The sequence below is a fragment of the Cupressus sempervirens genome, chromosome 3 (genome assembly GCF_028749045.1).
Source record: "Cupressus sempervirens isolate cs-2001-9-10 chromosome 3, ASM2874904v1, whole genome shotgun sequence".
NCBI classification, from domain to species: domain Eukaryota; kingdom Viridiplantae; phylum Streptophyta; class Pinopsida; order Cupressales; family Cupressaceae; genus Cupressus; species Cupressus sempervirens.
The window spans coordinates 226,070,259-226,093,404 of record NC_143120.1 but is presented as its reverse complement, the minus strand read 5'-3'; the positions used below and the strand labels follow the sequence as shown (position 1 = coordinate 226,093,404).

At 33.2% G+C, this 23,146-nt stretch overlaps 1 pseudogene; it reads left to right on the top strand.

Moving 5' to 3' along the window:
• Positions 1-12,481: 12,481 nt before the first annotated feature.
• LOC149565654 (wax ester synthase/diacylglycerol acyltransferase 5-like) overlaps positions 12,482-23,146 on the top strand; it is a 43,688-nt pseudogene continuing 33,023 nt past the window's right edge.

Here is a 23,146-nt window from a genome sequence, read left to right as displayed (position 1 = left end):
CACTTGGTTCTATCTACAACAACAGGTTCTTTACAAGCTTTCCATGCTTCAACAAAATCAGGATCCTCGGGGTACAAATTCTTGAGTTCATCAAACCCAACTACTTCAACCTGCATTATTGTAAGCAACAACTGTCTCCTACTTAGTGCATCTGCAACCCTATTAGATTTTCCACTTCTATGCTTCAACACAAATGTATAACTCTGCAAGAATTCTACCCACTTCATATGCCTGTGATTCAATTTACCTTGGCTATTTAGGTACTATAATGCTTGATGATCAGTATACAAAACAAATTCCTTTGGCAATAAATAATGGCTCCATTTCTTTAAGGCCTAAACTATTGCATAGAACTCTTGATCATAAACATAATACTTCTTCTTTGCATCATTCAAATTTTCACTAAAATATGCAATAGGCTTACCTTCTTGGCTTGATACAGCCCCAATAGCACTGCCACTAGCATCACAATCCACTTGAAAAACCTTTCTAAAATCTAGAAGTGCCAACACAGGTTGTTCTGTTACCTTCTTCTTCAGCAATTCAAAACTTCTTGCAGCTGTTGCAGCCCATTTGAACTCTTTTCTATCCCCTCTTATTGTATCAGTTAGGGGTGCACATATGCCACTGAAATTCTTAATAAATTTCCTATAAAAACTAACCAGACCATGAAATGATCTTACCTCAGTAGAAGACCTTGGAGTAGGCCATTCCAAGATGGCTTTTACCTTCTCTAGATCCATTTTGAGACCTTCGGGTGATATAACAAACCCCAAATAGACTAACTCCCTTTTTGCAAAGATACACTTCTTCAGATTAATTAACAGTTTCTCTTCCCTTAGCCTTTCAAGGACACTATGAATATGCAGTAAATGTTCTTCCAAAGTCTTACTAAAAATTAAAATATCATCCAAATAGACAATAACAAATTTTCCCAAGAACTTCTTAAGTACCTCATTCATGAGCTGCATGAAGGTGCTTGGGGCATTCATCAATCCAAAGGGCATGACTAACCACTCATAAAGACCCTCTTTAGTCTTGAAAGCTATTTTCCACTCATCTCCTTCTCAAATCCATATCTGATGATAGCCACTCCTGAGATCTATCTTTGTGAAGTACTGAGCTCCACTCAAGCAGTCCATAAGATCATCCATCCTTGGTAAAGGAAACTAGTACTTGATGGTTATCCTATTTATAGCTTGAGAATTTGTACACATCCTCCACTCTCCATCCTTCTTTGGTGCGAGTACTGTAGGTACTGCACATGGACTCAAGCTCTCTCGAATCAAGCCCTTCCTCAATGGCTCCTGAACCTGTCTATTTAGCTCCTCTATTTTAGTAGGAGTCATCCTGTGAGTAGCCTTATTAGGAAAACTAGCTCCTAGAATCAGATCTATTTGATGACTGATTTGCCTTACTAGTGGCAATCCATCTGGAACATTATCAGAGATAATATCTCCAAATTCTGCTAGTAAATCTAAAACTTCAAGTGGTATTTCACTACTACCTTCTTTGTCTTTCCTAGGAATCAAAGCATAGCACATATGCTGATGTTTCATGCCATCTAAAAACTTCCCTCCATCAATAAGACAAATCCTAGCACTGCTACATACCTTTTCACCTTCCTTTTTCATGGGCTTCAATTTGTGGCAAACCCCATCCTTTGTTAGAGAGTATGTGTTTGCATGCCCATCATGTACTGCATGTCTATCAAACTGCCATGGTCTACCCAACAATAGATGGCAAACATCCATTGGAATAACATCATAGAGAACTTCATCATGGTAACTCCCAATTTTGAATTTCACTAAACATTGTTCACTTACCAAGACCTTATGATCATCTTTTACCCAAGTAATCCGATAGGGCTGGGGATGTTTCTCCCTCTTGAGCTTCCGCTTAGAGACCATCTCTTCTGATACCAAGTTATCAGTGCTACCACCATCAATGATCACGTCACAACATTTATCCTCACACTTGCATTTGGTACGGAACAAACTCCTCCATTGTCCTGGTTCAGTCTCACCACTTAGTAGGACTCTTTCATTTACCAAGGTCTCTCCTCTTTCTGCATCCTCTGAATGTGATGTTTATGCATCCTCATCCACATGAGCAACCTTAGCTTGGCCCTCAGCTCTCCTATCTGTCCTTCTTTGTCGTTGAGGGCATTCAAAGGCACGATGACCTTCTTCATTACAATGGAAATAGGCTCCTCTTCCTTGTCCATGTCCTCTACCTCTTCCTCTCTGATTTCCAAAGTCTTGATCATGGGAGTGGTTGAAACCCTCATTCCTCTGGTTCCTGCTAGTACCCACATCTTCATTTTTCTTTTGGGTCTCATTGTGCCCTCCAGATGATCTACCGCTTCCCCTTCCTCCTTTACCATGCCCTCTTTTTCTTCCTTCAAACCTTTTATTCAGCTTCTCTTCAACTTGTAGGAAAAATTGGTATGCCTCTTCAACGCTGGTCATTCTTACCAGACTTAATTCCTCCTGGATGCTAGGTCGCAACCCAGTGATATAATGAGCAACCTTCTCCTTATTTGCTTCTGCATGCCCCGCTCTAATCAAGAGTCGGTAAAATTCCTCTGTATATTCTTGGACTGATCTTCCTACTTGCTTTAACCCATGCATCTTCTTAAACAAATCAAGCTCGTAGTCCACAGGAATGAACTGCTTCTTCAATTTGTCCACCATGTGATCCCATCTTGTGATCTTCTCCTTTCCTCTTTTGTTTCTTTCCAATTGAACCTCTTCCCACCAGATTTTGGCATGGCCTTTTAGTTTGGCCTTTACAAACTTAACCCTATCTAGATCCTTGATATCCTCATACTCAAAGTATTCTTCCAATTCATTGATCCAATCGATCAACTCATCTGGTTTCAGATTTCCTGAAAATACACCCACTTCAATTGTAGGTCTTTTCCCAAACTTAGTAATGGACCTAAAAAGCATTTCGTCTACATGATTCAAAACTTCCCTGTCAAATTCCCCTTCTGGTCCCATTTCTTCTTCTTCATTGTCATCCTCACTATCATCACCTGCGGCAACATTTGCTCCTCTACGGAGCTCCTCTTGCAATGCATGTACCTACCTTTGGAGGGCTCTAACCTCCTTAGGATTAATAGCTCTGGCCCTTCCACCACACTCTCTTCATGGAGGCATCTTCTAACTCGAACCCACAACCACACAATCATAGTGTAAACTACCTCACAATCGGTGCTCTATCTACACACTCAGGAAAACCTGCTCTGATACCACTTGATGGGGACACAACCCAAGAATAGAATGGACACAAAAAAAAAGGGAAATTGCATTAACTAAAAAATAAGCTAGTAGATTCAGTACAGAGAAAATAAACTTAAAAAAATGCCCTAAGGGCTTACAATAGCATAAATGTGGAGATAATTTTCCCCTTTCAGTACCTCCTCTCAAACTCCACTCCGAACTGCCTTTTACAATGCCAAAAATCCCCTTAAATAGACCCTGGAGGGTTAAGGACTAGGAGTACATTCTAGAAAGTGCTAGTAGGCATCTACTGACCAAATAGAAGGTTCCAAAAGCTACGTTAGAAGTCAACGCAAATCTAGAAGAATCTAGAAATGGTAATCGAACTTTTGGGAGGCATAACTTTTGAATCGTAGCTCCGATTGATGAACCATTTACATTTTCGAAAAGCTCTCGAAGCACTCTATAGCCTTATGGAAAATCTTCGCTCATCCCCCATTTTTTATCCATTTTCAAGGTCAGTTAATGCCCCTAACCTAACTTTGAAGCATTCTTAGGAGGTCTCCACAACCCGAAAAATTGCAATAACTTTCAAACTGTGGGGCCTTTTGACCTGATTCTTTTTCTAGAATGCTCTAAATTACAATTAAATTCATCTAGCCAATTTACACCTCCGAGTTCACCAAAGTGATGTCTCAATTACATACTCCTATTTTTTTGAGATTTACACGAACACTGATAGTGGAACTGTGAGAGTTGGAACCTTTATTTGACCCAAATGGGTATCCAAAAATGAAAACATATGAAACAGAAACTAAATCTAAGTATATTTTTTTGGTTGACACAAGATTTCCCTTATACCTCTGGATGCTCCTACATCATTATGTCATTCCAAGCATATATATTAAAATTGGTTTACTCAGCACTTGGACATTATGATATTTGGCATAAACTATTTCTTCATGTTTCCCCTTGGCCTTCACTATCTTGGCATGAACTAGATTAATCGGTCTATATAACACCCATCTTCCACTAAAATTTGGCTAACTTGGCATCCATTATGCTTTTTCATTTTCTTGGTAATCACATGAGTACTCAATGACCATCAACATGCTTAGTAGTAACTATTACTTAGAACTTGACTTAGAATATTGATAAGTCTTCATTCATTTTCTTGACCTATACAGGATGACTCGATTATAGTGATGAATGAATAAACTTTTCTTGTGAATGACTAAATGTTTAACACTAATAGACAACATGACTTAGGGATTAACACACTATGCATTATTTGGTTACTATATTTAAAGGGTCATGGCCCATAGCTTGTGATGCATATTGAAAAAATATTAGATACTATAGAAGCATGTTGTTGAATGCTACAATAAGAACTCTTCATTTTGGGAGATTTATATTCATATGGATTTGACACAACATTCTCACTTGATGCAAAGATTTGGAGTTTTCCTTAGTAAATTGGTGCAACAATGTGTATCTTTTCAATTATTCATTAGGTCTTTCTTTTGACCATGTGATCAACTTAAGATGGGTAGGTAAACCCTATTGAAACCCATACCTTAACCATGTAGTTTCTAGAATAGTGGTGACCATCACACATCTAGGAGTACCCAAGGAGCACTAAGCTCTATTTTGTTGTGATCCTCAAAGGGCCATGAATCAAATTTTGTATGGTGTATCCATGAATTGTTAGATACTAAAGTCCTCATATTTTTAAAACCCTACAATAACCTACCTTATTTCTATGAGATTCCACTTGGTTTTAATTTGGAACAACATTCTCACTTAATGAAAAAACTTACAATGTTCCTCAGTAAAATGGTGCAACAATGCATAACTTTCCAACTATTCATATTGGCATCAATTCGTCTAATTTCTTAGATCTAGATAGGAATGTAAACCGTAGCAATATCCTTATTTTAAATATAGATTTTCTAGAATATTAGTGATCACCATGCACTGAAGTGTCCCTATGGTGTATTAAGAAATATTCAACTATAGTCTTCAGAGGGTCATAACTCAGAGATCATGAGGGGTATTGATTTTTTTGTATATTTATATCACTGTATTATCAAAGCCTACAATAACCTATCTTAGCTCTAGGATATTCCAATTGGTTTTAATTTGGCACAAAATTCTCTCTTATTTCCAAAACTTGCAGTATTCCTTATAGGATTGTTGCGACAACACATATCTTTCCAATTATTCATCATTATATCAATTAGAATATGTCATTTTCTCTTGACGGGTGGGTGAACCCTAATGATTCCCCTATTTTAACCATAGATTCACTAGAACGTTGGTGTCACCATACACCCAAGTGTCCAAAAGGTTTGCTAAGCACAATTTACCAATGATCTTTAGAGGGTCATGACTCCGAGATATTGAGGGGTATAGACACAATATTAGATTATACAAGACTGTGGTGTTGATGCTTAAAATAACCTCTCTCATTTTTGGGAGATTTGAATTAGTTTGAATTTAGAAAACTGATCTCACTTGATGCCAAAACATGTAGTGGGAATTAGTTCATTTGTACATCACTATGTAACTTTCAAACCATTCATCTTGATATGGATTTGTTTGCATTGTTATATTTAGATGGGTAGGTAAACCTTACTAACACCCCTACTTCAACCATGGAGACCAGTACACACCAACGTGTCTTTAAGGTGCACTAAGAATTATTCAGTTATGATCTTTAGAGGGCCATAACTTGAAGCTCATGAAGGATATCATAAAATTTTCAAATGATATTGGACCATTATATCAATTTCTACAACACCCTATCTCTATTATGAAAGATATAATGTTTTCAAAAGTTGGCATAATATTCTCTCGTGATATCAAAACTTGTGGTTTTATTTAGCTAATTGACATAATGATGCATATCCTTCCTTAAAATTATCATGGCATCACTTTGATTATGTCATTACTTTTGGATGGGTAGGTGAACCTAGGTGACAGCCTCTTTTGATCATTAATTCACTAGAACATTAGTAACCAACATATAATGAAGTTTCCACAAGGTGTATTAAAAATTATTTAATTTTATTCTTCAAAGGGCCAAACGCAGAGATCACGAGGGTTATTGATGAACAATTAGATTCTATAAGAATATGATATCAATGTCTATAGTAACATCTCTCACTTCTAAAAGATTGAAATTTAATTGCCACGATGATCTCACTTGATGCCAAAATTTGAAGTGGATCTCAGTTCATTGGTGCAACACTACACAACTTTCTAAGCATTCATCATGGCATCAACTTTTGTACCCTATTATATTCGAATGGAAGGTGAACCCTACTGACAACTTTTTTTTAACTATGGGGTTTCTATAGCATTTGCAACCACCACACACAAAAGAGTCCTCAAGGTGCACTAGGCACTATTTAATTAGACGACCTATTTAAATATGTTTGACTTATTTGAAGTTTCTTCACAAATAAAACTAATTGAATAAAAAATACTAAACATGATTAAAACAAATGATATTCCAAAAACATGGAAAATACACATATACAACAAATCAAAATAATGTAATTTATCAAAATGTATATCCATATACGAAATGTTGTAGATGTCATCAACTATAATGCGAAATCTTATATATACAATGTGGCATACACCATCTCAAAATGTGTCATGATGCATCTCTAAATGTGTCTTCGATGCACTCTTTGTATCAAATAGCTCATACATGAATGAAAAATGAAAACCCAAAGTTTGACTACTCAATTTATATGACTCATAAATATCAAGTACAAATTTGGGTATGTGCAAGATCATGCTCAACCAAACAGTAATCTTAATTGGCAATAAAAAATTAATGAATAAGGATTATGTCAAGTTGATGCACAATTTTCAACTTGTTATAAAATTTATATAAAAAAGATGAGACAAAAGAATCTCTATGAAATTGAATTTAGTTTCTAAACTATTAGGTCTTATCTAAAATAAATAAAAATTAATTGGTTAAAAAAACTAATTTTAATGCAATCACACAAAAATTTCAGGACAAAAATAAGAAATAGACGTATGTATGACCACCTTAATTAAAAATAAAATGATTATATTTTTTAATAATACTCTAGATATAAGAAGAATACTCATATGTGGATGTGGCATGCATTTTTGGGTATTTTTGTTCTAAATAAATAATTATATATGAATATTCTAGTATACTATTTTTGAATTAAAAAAACTCTTGTGTGTGACCACCCAAACTAATTCAAAACTCTATAAAAAATAATTTTTATTTGTTTTACTTATAGTAAAAGAAGAATAGAATGTGATGCCTCTTTTTTATTTCAAAAATATTGTACTTATTGAAAGTTATAGTTATTTTTCAATCAGTCTATCAATCAACAATTTATATGTAACTCTATTAGAAACTAAGTAATAATTACTTACTAAACTTATAACTTGAAAAAACTTATATTTTTAGAAATCTAAGAACATTCTTAAGAAAACCTTTTCATTTCATCAAATTTGATTGAAAAAAAAAATCATCAACTACATGTTTGAAGTAAAAAATACACAAGAACAACACAAAAACACATTTTCGGGACATTTTTAAAGTTGCCCATGTATAGTTGGTATCCAAAGATATTCTAGGCCTTATAAAGGTATTCAATTTTTGGTTTGATATTAGGATGAGTATGAAAAGGGTTGGAATAGATTTTGAAATGCTTTGAGGCATTTCAAAACTACACATTTTTCCATGCACTACTTTTTGGCATACCATGACCATGCACATACCTATTTACTTAAATGCATAATGATTATTAATTTTATGAAGATTGTTAATTTTCAACTCTCATCATGGACTTCTCTCTATGACTTCTTGTAGTAGTTTGGAGTCCTCTCATATATCCTAGGTAATGAAGAAAGCTTGTCAACTTTGGCCAATATATATTTGTATTGTTATGAGATTGATCTATGACTTAAACTATAACATTATCACGATAACATAATATAATTATAATATAATGGTGATTTTAAATTAAAACTTACCTTTTTTGATCTCTCGTCTGAAAGTGTTTGGTTGAGTCAACAAATGTACAAAGCTCTATTACTCTCCCTCCATCACAACTAATGCTCCTACAAGAGTAAAATATATAGTTTTTACAATCAAGTGAAAAGAGATTTATATAATCTTATTAGATAAAGAAAAATAAATGATAAATGATAAATATACATAAAATAGATCTGTAGATGCAAAATTAAATTCCTGAGGGTTGGGGCTACCAAATCTATGTTAGAACATCATCATAGGCCACCCCTTGTAAAACAAAACAATTTCATATTTAACATTTCATAAGAAAAAATAGTGACAAGTACACACACAGATGTGTGTGTGTGTGTGTGTGTGTGTGTGTGTGTGTGTACACACACACATATGGATTAAATAACTTTTAAAACCTAGTTACCTTCCCCTTGTCAGTGCTCGATGGCTCAACCCCCTCACATTGCCCACCACTGATAGGTAAAAAATGCAAGAGAAAATTAAGATGAGAAAGCATTTAAAATATATTATCAATTAGGCAAGCAATGAAAATGAAACATAATGTAATCTAGAGGCCTTGAGGCCAAATGAAATTGCTAAGGGTGTGGCATCCTCCACTTGCCCTAACTCCTCCTTAGGCATCAATTGAACATAAATGAATCACATACATGTACATAAGTGTGATGTTTTTAAAAATATTCTAATATAAATATTAATTTTAACTAAAAAACTAATGTGACAAAAAATATATACACTTATTGACACAAAAGGAGTTTATTGCTCTACACGTCCCTCCTCATCTCTCACATTAGATTCTACTGTCTTTGTAGCCATGTATTTTGTAACCTCCTTCCCAAACACAAACTAATAATCAGAATGACCCAAAGAACCCAAACATAAATTATTTCACTTAATGCAATTATGGTACACACAAACATATTGACTTCTTACTAATGAACTTGTACTACCATCACCAACATAGGAATGAAAAACTAATCTAGATTTAGTGGTCAATAGACTACTCAATCTATGGATGGCTCTAATAACATAAGATCCAACCTCTATATTGACATCAAGATGTTACACTAGAGGAGGGGGGAGACATCAATGGGGGGGAAATAAGTGCCAACTTTCTTCAATTGGGAAAATTCTTTGTCCAAGGGAGCTCCTCCTCTAACACCCATTTTGGGCCTTATGCTCAAATAGTTCAATTGGTGCCCATTAACAAATTTTGAATACAATTTTCTTGTGAAATAAAAGAAAGCCTCCAAATTTTTGTGTGGTAGTTTATCAAAAATATTCCACCAAAAATCCCAAAAGTTAGAATGCATTGCCTCATTCGTGGACCATTTAATTAACAATTTTGTATTTTTGCGATCAATTGTTTTACTATTTTTTGGGTTCACAAATAGGTGACTGATGTCATCTTTGATTATGTTAAATAGTTGCAACATCATAAGAATCCAACACATCATCAAATTGGGCATGCATATCCTCAAGCCAATGATGAGCAACATTATGCTACTCATTTCTTTCTTCAATATTACCCATAATGGTATTTGGCATTGCTAGCATAGGAGGCAACATAGGTATATTCTTATATGAATTTTGGAGACCCCCTAAGTTTAGTAAGATTGTCTTGTATGAAATCTTCAACTTGGGGAGGGTTTTGTGGATCATTTAGCAGTGGTTGGTGATCATTTGGTGATGATTTTGGAATTTTGTTAGTAAGATTGTTCTGTGGGCCAATGTCCTAAGGTTCATTTTTATCAACAATGCGTGATTCAATTGGTAATAAATACAAAGTTACAAATTAAGTTCATTAAATAATGAAAAGTGAAAAAAAAAATTACACAAAAAATCTAAATTTGAATTAAAATGTTATTGACAAAAAAATGGATATAATTCATCGTACCTTTGATAATATGGTGTAATTTAATGAAAAATAGGATGGGGTATCCAATTAAATTGATATCTTGTACCCAAAACCCAAAGAAAAAAGAATAACGAAATAATATGAAACATAACATTTTTGTTTGTGATTTTATTTTTATGCACAAATATCTAGTACTATTGGTACCCAATATAGTTAAAGGTTTTATTTTTTGGGTTTGGTATTAGGATGGGTGGGAAAGAAGCCAACGTAGATTTTTAAACAGTTTTTGGATGTTTGAGAACTACATTTATTTCATCTTTCCACTTTTTGGCACATAATGATCGTGCACATACCTCGATCCTATATACAATTATCATTTTTAGACTTTTTAAAATGCACTCTTTGTTAGGAATATTTTCTTTGAAAGAGGAGCCATGTCACACAACTAGAGGATGGATGTCTAACCATGTTTTTGACATACATTCAATAGTATTAAGATGTAACATATAATTTAATGAGGTAGAAGCAAGAACTTGGATCTTAAAACTATGAAAGTCTAGGGATTGAGATCTTACTCCATTAGAAATGGGCATCCATTTTGAAGAGATGAGCACCTGTATTAGGCTCAGAGGCTTGATGCAAATTTCAAAAAATGGGTGTCTTTTTCCAAAAAGTAAAAAAAATTAAAAATTAAATTAAAAATGGGTGAATTTTTTGAAAATATTGAATTATTTTATTTTCGACCATTTAAAAAGCATTTTTAAACGCTGATTTTACTTTTTAAAAATGGGCACCCATTTTTTTAATTTCAAATAATAGATGCCCATTTCTTACAGCATGGGGCAACAATTTTTCTCCTACTTTATTTTTTGTTCAAGATAAGCATGGTGGGAACAGGCCTATGTCTTGACCTCTCAAGATTTTGCTAAGGCTTTGACCTGATTAGTTTAGGTATTTTTCATAATTTTAAGAGGGTCTTTTTGATCAATTTTTTGATGAAACAAAAAATCATTAACATTTTGATTGTCCTAATTCTTAAAATATAATTTTAGTTGCGCTACAATTTATTTTTCTATTTCTACATTATTTTTAATCAAAGGTTGTACCTAAAATGTAAAATAGTCAAGTTCACTAAAAAATTAATAACTTTTTTAGTTTATGGTGTCTCTTAAACTAATTAATATGTCATCAATCTAAATAATTTTCTTTTGTTCAAGTCTTCTTTTTTTTTCAAAAAAGTAAAATTTCGATCAAATTATGGTGTCTATACACAAGAGGTTATAAAAATGATCTTAATAGACAATTAAAACATAATAAATAATTAAGAAACAATATGATTATCTATCTTTGGTGTGTTAGGTAACTTCTTTTAAAAGGATGTAGAAAAAATTATTAATTTGTGTCAAATTATGGTGTTCGTACACAAGTGTGGTATGGTCCTAAAATAAACATTTTGAAAAGGTGAATTTTTTAAAGATTTATACAAAATAAAAAATTTTATCATATGGGTATATACAAATATACTATATATTAAAAAAGAAGACTATGAGCACTACAATTTGTGTTACTGAAAAAATTTTGCCCAAAACTAAGACCCAACTTCTTGCACTTATCCTTTGTGTACTATAATTAAAGTATAACAAAAACTAGTATACTATCATACTAATAATATACAAATAATTTTAAAATATAAATACATTTCTATGTTCATTTTTTTAAATCATAGGAAAGTTTCCTCAGATATGATATTTAAAATTTGAATAAGATGAAAATTTTATGGTTTATAATCAATTTATGTGTGTGTGTGTGTGGATGTATGTATGTATGTATGTACGTATGTATATAAAACTTTGTGGAAATAGATTTACAGGAATCTCAATCTAATTTGTGGAAACACAAACACACACACACACAACTTGTTAAAAAATAATACTTCTAATGAAAATGAGGCATCCTAATAAAGATCTTAGAGAGATTCATATTTGAAGATGTACTTTTGTAACTCTTTAGATTTGATTTAATGACCTATGAAAATAGAATAAGGTATATAATTAATGTTGTAGATGATTTCTGAAAACTTGTAAATAATAGAGATTCAATAAAGAATTAAGGTATGGAAGTGTGAGAAAGAAGTGAATCAACTAAAGAATACTATAACTCTATGAAAAAAAAAAATGGATAAGAATCTTGATTTTGGGACAAATATAAAATTATTAATTGTGAACAAAAAAAAAGATCGTTAAGAATAGGGGAAGAAACGCAAAAGTGGAGAAAATTTCCTGACCAACATAAGAATGGAGGCCGAGAGGGGGAAGGAGTATTTTTCAGAAGGAATTAGCAAATCTTATAATGGAGACAGGGGATCCGATCGACATTGAAGTTTCTGAAGAGATTGAGTTGGATATTGATCTTTGGAGGAAGATGGTAATTATTGGTAGATTTATTGGTGCGAGGTTTAACAGATTATAAATCAGAGAATGGGACTCTAAGTATTGGTGTGAAGACAATGTTTTGAAATTCATTCCAAACAGTTTCTTCATTGTTGTTTTTCGAGAAGAGTCAATAAAATAAAAAAATTCTTAGAGCAATAGAATTGGTTCTTTGACTCTTCCCCTTTATATTTTCAGTCATGGTAAACAAATTTGGATCTAGTCACGTTAGTAGTATACAAGGAAGTGATTTGGATCAGGTTGTATAATCTTCCTATTGAGTATTGGGGGCGATGAGTGTTTGGAGCATATTCGACATTCAATGTGTACTATGTTGGAAGTGGATGAAGAAATCATCAATAGCGATTCATATCTCTATGCAAGGATTAAGATTGCAGCAGTCAAGAGAATCCCATTAGTTATCAATCTCGAATCAAAGAGCAAAATTTGGAAACAGAAAGTAGAAATTGAATTGCCTATTTTCAATGATAGGAAAGAGGGAAATAATCTCCTTGTGGGTAATTGTTGGCCAAAGGAAAAGCCAGAAAAGTTTTGGGTTCCCAAGAAAACAGTTACAAAAATAGTTTTTGTGAAATAGAAGATAGTATCTAAAAAGAAAAATCCAATTCTGGAAGAGGGGGAATGTTCTATAATGAAATAAAATTTGGTGGATAGGAGAAAGCCGTTCGTGGAGAAAAACCTCATACAAGCTCATGTGCAAGTAGATAAAAAAGTGGATTATGATCGGGTATCTGATGATAGTTTCTTCACTTTGAATGAATTAGAAAATGTTGATCCAGGAAATGTGAGTCAATCAGGCAAATTTCTTCTTGGTAAAACCAAAGATGGTAGGGGAAAGAGATCAAAGAGGCAGAAAAGAGAGGTGAGGGCTAATGAGAAAGGGATCATCAATGTTTTTGACTATTTAAGGAAAGCCAAGGTAATAGGATGCTCCCTTGGTGAGAAATGAAAATATCTATATGGAATGTCAAGGGATTATTGGCCCCTAACAAGAAATGCTTGGTAAAACAAGCGTTAAATAGAATGGAAGGGGATTTGGTTTTCTTATAGGTGACAAAAATAAATCTGGTAAAGCTCTTAGTTTCTTGCAATTTTTTCACAAGTGGGAAGGTTTTTTAAAGGAAGTGCTTGGGGCTTCGAGAGGTTTGGGTATATTGTGGAATCCAAATCTTATAAAGGTCTTAGAATTAGAAAGATCTTCCCATTGGATCTTTCGAAGAGTAATTTGTCAGAGGAATAACTTGGACTTCCCTTTTTTAATGTCTATGGCCCCACAAAATTTGGTGACAAACTTAAGGTCTAGATAGAGATTTTAGAGAGGCTTGCCTTGATTGATAGCAACAAGGTGATTATAGCATGGGATTTTAATGCCTTACTAGATCAAGAGGATAAGTCTTCGGGTTTAAGGTTGTCTTCTCAAACCAGTGAGGATTTTAGAATGTCTATGCATCAAAATCATTTATTTGATGTAGTCCCAACAAATGGTAAGTTCACATGGAATAACCATAGGGAGAAATTCACTAGAATCTTGGAGAGATTGGATAGATTTTTGGTTGGTTCTTTTTGGGTGGAATCTTCTTTTAACATGGATTGTAGTATTCTTCAGTTCTCTCTATTAGAACATTTCCCAATACAACTTTCTGTAAAAGAATATCCTCAAAGGGGTAAAGGAAGCTTCAGATTTCAAAACCTGTGGTGGAGAAATAAGGACTTTTTGCCAAAGTTGGAATCTTGGTGGTAGGAGAGTAATACTTTTGTTGGGACACCAAGTTATTGCATCTCAAAAAGATTGAAAATGCTAAAAAATAATAATTAAAGGATTGAATAAGGATTCATTCAAAAACATATTACCAGAGAAATAAGGATTGAAGTAGAATTGGATATTCTTAACAACCACATCATAGCAGACAATATTTCCAATGAAGATTTCCTACAAGAAAAAATGTTGAAAATCTATCTAGCAAAAATCTTACATAGAGACAAGGTGTTTTGGAGGGATAAGTCTAGAGATAGCTAGATTTGTGCTGACGATCTCAATAAAATGTTCTTTCATGCTTCTATTAAATCAAGGAGAGCTAGCAATAGGATCAGTCATATTCAAAAGGATTAGGGAGTTGGGTTAGAAGATGAAGCCATAATAGAAAATGAAGTAGTTGGTCATGTTAAATCTCTATTAGAGGAATCTATTAACTCTATTTTTTTGGACCCTCAACATTTGCTTGATGTGATTCTGAAAGTGGTTTTGGAAGAGGAAAATTTCGACTTGATGCATCCCTTTTCAATTTTGGAGGTTAAAAAATCTGCCTTTGACAATCTACTAGATAAGATGCCAGGCCCAAACAATTTTGCTTCAGAATTTTTTCACAAATGTTGTATTTTTATGGTGGAAGACATTTTAAAAGTGGTCAAGGGTTTTAGGAAGAAAGGGAATTTTGTGAAAGATCAACAATACAGTCATTGTCCCGATTCCAAGAAATGGGAGTGGTTGTACATATCAGACTTTAGGAAATTTTCCCTCTACAATTATATCTATAAAATCATCTCTAAGGAAATGGTTAATAAATTTAAGAAAAAGCTTGACAAGTATATTTTGGTTGAACAACATGGTTTTATCTGTCAAAGTGAAATTTCATACATTATTCTAAAGGCAGGGGAAGTTATTCATTTTATGAATTCAAGCAAGAGACCAGGTATGATTATCAAATTAGATGTTAATAAAGTATATGATAAAGCGAGATGGTCTTTTCTGTCTAAATTTCTTTCCAGATTCAGCTTTTGTCCAGAGTGGATTAGACGTATCATCCACTATTTATCCTCTGTCCACTTCTCAGTTTTGGTCAACAATTTTCTTAGTGGTTTTTTTCAAGAAACCAATGAATTGAGGCAAAGAAATCCTTTGTCTCCATTCCTTTTTTTTTTGATGGTAGAAGTGCATGGTAGGAACATTAGAAAACAAACAAATTTGGGTCGGTGGAAAGGGAGTCTTATCCATTATTTTTTTGAACCAGTTTCACACTCACAATTTTCTGATGATACTATTCTTTTTGGGGAGGCTTCATTGGGGAGGCATTGGACATCGAGGAGGTGTTGGATAGTTATGAAAGGGGTTTAGGACAATGCATTTATAGGTTGAAGTCTAGGATTTATTTTATCATTTCCAGCACTTGATCCTATAGAATAATATTATTAAAGTATTGGGATTTGTAGTAGGTGAATTCCCCATTGTGTATTTGGGGGTCCCTCTATTCACACGTAGTTTTGACCCAAAGATATGGGTGGATATATCAAATTGATGTTAGCAAAAAGCTTTAGGGTGGAATAATCAATGTTTACCTTAGGCAGGTAGAATACAAATGATAAATTCGGTGCTATTTGTCATTCCTATATACTACATGTCGATTTATCAAATGACTAACAAATCAACAACATCCATTGATGGTTTGTTAAAAAAATTCTTGTGGGAAGGATCAAAGGAAGTGAAAAAGATCTCGCTCATAAGTTGGGACGTGGCCAAAAAATCCAAAAAATATGGTGGTATTGGTATGAGAAAGATGAGACTATAGAATCATGCTCTGGGGCTAAATTGGCATGGAAGGTGTATAAATATCTAGAGAAACCATGGTCTAAAGATATGCTAGCTAAATACTTGGACTCTGCGTACCCTGACAATTTTTTTATAGTGGCCAATGTGAACAAAGGATCTCATATGTGGCACTTCCTTTGGAATAGTCGAAATCTCATTACTAAACATCTTACTTGGGAAATAGGAAATGGGTGTAGCATGAATTTTTGACATAATTTTTGGAATGATGATCCTTTGCTAATAAGTTGTTTCGAGAATATTAATTGGGTGATTGAAACAAAAGTAGTAATGGGGGACAAAGTAGCTGATTATTTTAGTAGTCAAGAGAGTTATCTTTCAGTAAGCTAGAAATTAGTGGGATCAGGCTCCAAAGAGTATTAGAGGAAATTATCTAATGTTCTTCCAACTAGAATTGTGATTCCCTTGAATCTTGAAGATCAACTATTATGGAGTGCATCTAAATTAGGGGATTATAAGGCCAATATCGGTTATGAGTAACAGAGGTTTAAAACCAGTGATGTTGAGTGGCCTTTGATTCTTTATTGGGGAAAATGGCTGCTTCCAAAAGCAAGAGCATTTCTAAGGACTAATCTTCACGGTAGTATTCTCACATGTAATTATTTGAAGAGCATTGGTATTGATGGACCAAGCTAGTGCATTTTGTGTAAAAATGATGAGGAGATGGTGGACCATCTCCTTCTTTGGTGTCCTTTTGCACATAATGTTGGGAGTGTTTAATAGGTAGATTGAATTGGAATAAGATCAAGAATAAATTGTTTAGAGATTTTTTCTATTAGGGCCATCAGATAGGAGATTTTCTAAATGGGAAATTCTCTGGATAGTAAGTCCATCTATGCTAGTATGGCATGTCTAGAAGGAGAGAAATCATAGGATTTTTGAATAGAAAGAGATGGGAGTTGAAGTTCTATAGGAAAAGATAAAAGATGTCATTGAAGAATTTTTTAACATCAAGATCCAAGGTGTGAAGTATAGATACCATCTAAATGGGATCATGATATGGAAGTTTTATAGTCATTCATATCCAAAGGGGATCACCTCATGAGAGGTAAGAAAGCAGTCATAAATTCGGTTACTTAGTGGCCTTCATAATAGGGGTGGTTGAAATTAAATTTTGATGGAGCTAGTTGAGGTAATCCAGGTAGAAGTAGGATTGACATAATCATTCCAAATGAAGAAGGGTGGTTGGTCAAAACAATTGGAGGTCCCATTGGCATCACTTCAGACAATGTTGTAGAGATCTCTACATTGGAAACTGGTCTTAGATGGTGTGCATCAAATAGAATATTCAACTTGGTCATTGAGGGAGATTCAAAGGTCATCATCGACAGAGTAGTGAAGAGGGATTTATAATTGTGGAGAACGATAGATTGGATTTTAATTTTTTTGGAACATTTGAGATCAATGGGAAAATTTCAACTTCAGATGTTTACCAAGAAGGTAACAGGGCAGTAGACCTACTGGTGAATTTGTAGATTGATTGTAATGAAGTGATGGGATTTGAGTATGGCGATCACATGCCACTGTATTTGAAGGAGATTCTTTTGGAGGAAATTTGGTCATTCATGAGTAAAGGCATTGGATAATGATAGAAGGTGGCACTTCACATACTACAAGTCGAGTTTCTCGCGAGTTCAGGATTTATAGTAGAGATCAGTCAGATCGAATGGCTTGGTAAAAGATTATTAGGTGGGCCTTCTACATCCTATGTCAAACCGTATTTGTATACATTTCAGTCCCAAATCCATGATAGTAATTATTTTTAAGGAGAAGCATCTTCATCCATTTGCCTCATATAGATGGAAAGTGTGTTGGGTATCGGTTGTAGGTGTATGTAGGAAGTGGCATTAGTGGATACGCTAGAGGAACAAGTATCTATAATTTTCAAGCATGCCAATGATCGAGAAAAGGCAACCATGATCGATTTGTTGGGTGTGGACTATTGAACAGGAGGTCATGTGCAAGATGGGAAGATGGTGTTCAATCTTTTTCAGCCCATTATCCAAGTATTGGAACATTTGATGACTGCAAATTGAATGATACGAAGAATGGTTGGAGAATAGATTTATTTGGAGGTGAGTATTGCCCTGGATTTGATTGACACGAACCTCTTTGTTGGACGTATGTTGAGTCTATTTTGTCTGGAAGCCGAAAGTAAGAAGAAACTGATGAAGAAGGCCTAGGAGCTGTTTAAGACTTCCGTCATGAAGGAGTATGACATGATTAAGGATTAAGTTCGAGGGCTTTTGTCAAGCTAATGATAACCTATTCCCAGCAGAAGTAATAACAAGGCTGCTCTCTATTAGTAAAGGGATTGGGTATCTCTTTCATTGAAGTGGATAGCATAGTTTGTTTGTAATTGGCTTTGTAAATAGAGAGATAGCTCCTACATACTATATAATCTTTTTTTTTTCACTACTACAAAAGGTACTGCCCCTATAACAAAAGAAAATAAATAAATAAATAACTTGATTTTGAATTATAGATACTAATGGTTGTGAACATAATGTAGATTTCCTCGATTCTATGAATATATACCACCAATGTAATATGTCTGGAACCATAAATGAACTTTTAATTCATGTCATTATGATGACTAAATGCATGAAGCTCTTAGTTCTAATTCATTTTAGTACCTTTGCACTCACTAGAAAGAGGATTCGTTACTAGTTTTACAATAAAAGTACTATGATTTTTCTCTAATTGCACACCATCGTTTTTAGAATTATCACGGAACATTCGTTAGAATTTTTGTGAGTAAAGAAAGCCTCTTATATGTCACGTGACTTAGCATGAATGATATCTGTTTGGTTAGAAAGGCATTGAAGGGCGTATAATTTTTCTAACTACTATTTTTGGTGAATTCGTTTTAAAGCTGGATTGTTTGTTGATTCAATTCACCGATAATCATCTTGTAGCAAAAACATATAGTTTTCCACATGTCTAACAAATCATCTTGGTGGCAGACATTGAATGAGATCATTATGGGAGCTCTTTCTGCTGGATAACAGACTAGTGTGCATAACAATACTATTGTATAATATGTTAAGAAAGTACTAACAATTTTAATACAAGTAAGCTAATATTAAAATTTTATATATTAAATAGACATATAACAATTATTAAAATATAATCTAATACTCTATCCCTTCTACTGCTTAACCAAGATAATTTCTTTCATATTTTTAGATTGCCTTAGCATTCAAGCATCTGCAGAGAAAAAAAAATGAAGACGGTCATCAGAAATTCACAGGTAGAAGGCAAACTTATTTGAAAGGAAAATAGCCATGATCTTGGTAATGGTTTGGAAGAGACCAAGATACATCTTAGGGAGATCGTAGTGAAGAAAGCAGATGATGTAAATCACACGGTTAACATTTGCAAACATGAAGAACCGTTGAGTCCAGTGGCATGCATCGCCTCAAATACATTATTAGATAGTTGCATCTTGACCATTGTGGGATTCAAAAAGACAAATCGACATCACTTGCTTGAAATTGTCACTGCAAAATCATGTAGCAGAGCACCAAAGATTCTCTAGTATTGTGGTTACTATTCTCTTCCTTTTCTCTTTTATTTATAATGCAAAATACTACTTTCCTCCTTTTCTTTTTTTAATTTATAATGCAAACTTCTCGGTAATACAGTTGTTTTTAGAAGCTTCTCCATATTTTCTATTAGAACGATCGTAAGCTCAATGTTTTTTAATAAATTAAAAGGGTTGTCTTCATTAAGTTAATTTGTAATATTTTTATTATTATTTAATTCTTTAATTTTGGAGTCATACTTGTTAGTTCATATTTCAAAAATCTATCTGTTATGAGAATGAATGTTACATTTAGTATACATTGCATTCTAATGCTCCTAGAGATGAAAAGTTATATCTTTTTAGAATATCAGTCTCATCTCAGTACTGGACCATATTAAAATCATACTAAAAAAAATAAAGCTATCAGATTTCTACAATTTATATATATGTTTATCTTTTTAATTAGATTCAATTGTGTGATAATTTTCTTGGTGATCCATCATGAAGATGCAATGCAAGAGAGGAAGAAAGAAAAACTTTCATTGCATTCTGATGATAGGTCATGATTTGAAAGGTTGATACTAAAAAATTATGACACAATCGAATCCAAAAAAGATAACCAACATACTAAAAAGTAAAACACTAAATATATATAATCAAAAATATTAATCTATGTCACAAACTAATATAGAGTTTTTCATCTTATAATTGAGACTCCCAAACCAATTAAGACTTGGTTCTCTTGTGTAATTGAAATACTATTCTATGTAACAATTTTTAAAAAAATTCGTATTGTCTCAATCATTAAAACTGTTTAGGTGTACATAAAAGTATTTTAAAATGATTGCAGGTAAAAGACAAGCACAACAATCTGAAGTGGTGTTTGAAGGAGATAGTGATAGATGATCATGTGATTGTTCCTAGTCTGAGCCCCTCGCTTCTCGAAAATCACAACATTGTGAATGAATATGCAAGCTCTTTGGTGACTGCTCCACCTATGAATCCATGCAGACCTTTGTGGGAAGTTCATGTATTTAATGTTCCTTCTGAGGATGCAGCAGCTAGCCTTGTTTTCAGAATCCATCACTCATTAGGAGATTGGGTCTCATTGCTATCCCTAATTCTCAATTCCTCAAGAAAAACCAATGATTCTCAAGGGCAATCAATCATTCCACAAAGTACAACGGTTGACAAGAACTGCAAAAGATTTCTGCAAATTATGTACAATATGATTATAACGCTATGGATTACATTCATTTTTCTACTTGAGGTTTGTTGGAATATTCATTTTTTTACTATAAGTTTGTTGGAATATTATGTACAATATGATTTTAGTGCTATGGATTAAATTCATTTTTCTACTTGAGGTTTGTTGGAATATTCACTTTTTCACTTTAGGTTTGTTGGAATATTATGTACAATATGATTATAGCACTATGGGTTATATTCATTTTTCTACTTGAGATTTGTTGGAATATTCATTTTTCTACTTGAGATTTATTGGAATATTATGTTATGATTATAGCACTATGGATTACATTCTTTTTTCTACTTGAAATTTGTTGGAATATTCATTTTTGTACTAGAGATTTGTTGGAATATTTAGTGTACTTTACATGTTTTCAGTACTTTAATTTTAATTATTTTTCCAAGTTTAATCTTTATTATAGTAAAAAAATTTAAATATATTTGAAACTTTTAATAATTCATTCATTATCTCTTATTCTTTTATCATTTCATTAACAATAGCATATACTCTCTATAGCATGTACTCTCTTGACTTAATAGAACAACTGGGGCATATAATGTCTTTGACTAGTAGAGTAATTCGTCCTTATTTCAATTAGATGGTAATCATTGTGCTATAGAAACACGATAAGAAATTATATGTGTTGTGACCAGGAGGCACCATCGCCCATGTCTGGGACCTCCGCTTTCAAACTAAGTCAGCTCTGGATTTGCTTTTTTCGGCCATGGAATGATTCACACAAATTCTGGAGCGCAAGTCAACCTCACCCAGGAAATGGTCAAATCCAAAATCCCTGACCGCCTAAAAAATGCGCTTTCTGCATAGCTTGGAATATTTTTATGTGACGGCGGGGAATGTTTTGAGAAGGACAAAATCCTTCATTCCGAGAAAAAACCCCGCTCCGTGGAGTGCATAATTCCTTCATTCCGAAAAAACCCGCTTCCGCAAATTGTCGAGTGCATAATTGAGTTGGTTGTGGGAAGTTTCTCCTGGAAATTCAATCCATGACCGCTTTTAAACTACAACGCACACCTTTTGTTGAGTGCACTTTTCACATAATGGGAATTATTTATTTATTTATTAAAACATGGATAAAATCCATATGAGTTTGGAAGATTCTGCTCTCCACTTTTTTTATCTTTTTTTTTAAAATTTTTTTTGGAGTGGAATCTATGACAAACTCAAATCTAAAGGGCAAGAAAAAAATCATTGAAATTTGGAAAACTTGAAATAATTTTAAATTTCAAATAAATAATAAAAAATCACTCAAGTTTCCAAAAATTCAAAAATTGAAAAATGTGAAAAATCGTTAAATATGGGAAGTATGAAAATACAAGACATCCCAAAAAAAATTTCAAAGGGAAGGAAAAAGAATTTTGGAATCCAAAATCTCGTGGCAATTCAAAATTCTTGAAGATGAAAATATGAAATTTCACAAAAAATCTCAAAAGTATAAAAAATTGGGAAATTTGAGAAAAATACCAAATTTGAAGAGAAAATTGATCGAAAAAAAGAGAGCAAAAGAATTGAAAATTCTTCATGAATGGAAAAGTTGGATCCAGGAATTTTTTTTTATAAAAACGATTTTCTTTCAAAGACTTTTTTTTTTACATAAAAAATTAAATATCAGTTTTACTGATATTTAATTTGGCTTTTTAAACAATAATCTAAAAAATAAATATTGAAGAAAAGTTGGAAAGAAATTTGATTTTTCATTAAAATATGGAAATTAATTAAATATTGATTCTAATTGATATTTAATTAATAAAAAAAATAAAAATCAAAATGGGATAGAGGAATACTTAGCTTCATCTTGAAGCTAAAAGAATCAATAATGGTAGCTTTTTGAAACAAACAGCAAAAAGCGACAAGTGGCACAAAAGATGGAAACCTTGATGGCTAAGTAAAGAAACTACCTAATTTTAGCCTACAGCTTTAAAGGCATCCTTTTGGGGGATGATTTATATAAGAAACCCTCTCATTCATTCCTTCTCACATAGAAATTTGAAGAGCAAATTGAGAATAGGAGTGAAATTCAAGGAGGTCAGAAAGAAGATTTGTGAAGCAATTTTTGAAATCATTGAGGAGTTTTCTAGAAATTTGTAACAAAGGATTTTGAATCCTATCAGAAAGGAATTTTTTTGCAGTGAGTTGTGGGAAATTGCATATTTCTTACTGAAACATT